The sequence below is a fragment of the Mastomys coucha genome, unplaced genomic scaffold (assembly GCF_008632895.1).
Source record: "Mastomys coucha isolate ucsf_1 unplaced genomic scaffold, UCSF_Mcou_1 pScaffold1, whole genome shotgun sequence".
NCBI classification, from domain to species: Eukaryota; Metazoa; Chordata; class Mammalia; order Rodentia; family Muridae; genus Mastomys; species Mastomys coucha.
In genome coordinates this window covers 68,866,037-68,866,682 of record NW_022196891.1, presented here as the reverse complement: position 1 = coordinate 68,866,682, position 646 = coordinate 68,866,037, and positions in this window count along the sequence as shown.

The following is a 646-nucleotide window of genomic DNA, read 5'->3' as shown; positions in this document are numbered from 1 at the left end:
GAGGTGAGTGGTATATTTGTGAACTAATATGACCCTTTACGCTTTTCAAACTATGGTGGAATTGAAACTCATTTGTGGGTATTTCTTCCTCCACAAAACTCCACAAAGTATGGAGGGGTAGCAGGGAGCATCTCAAACCACAATGTACACCAGACTATAATGAAGCCAAGGGATGTGTCTCAGTGCACATGTGTGGGGAAATGCCCTGCAGCCTTGGCTTTTGATATATCAGGAACAATCCATCTTCAGTCTAAGGAAGTTCAATCACAAAGGACCATCAGGATATTAAGACACAGCTGAGGTCTTCTTGAGTACTACGTCTCTAACTCCTCTTTGAGGCTTCTCAAGGTTTCTTGATTGATTCCACTTATGACTATCAGTTAGGATGTTCTGCTGCAGGACTGAGTGAGGGGTCTCCGATGGAGGAGTTGGAGAAGGGACTGAAGAAGCTGAGGGGGTTTGCAGCCCCATGGGGGGAGCAACAGTGTCAACTAGCCAGACTCCCTAGAGCTCCCGGGGACTGGACCACCAACCAAAGAGTACACATGGAGGGACCCATGGCTCCTGCGCATACGTGGCAGAGGATGGCCTTGTTGGATGTCAGTGGGAGGAGCGGCCCTTGGGCCTGAGGGTGTTCGACAACCCA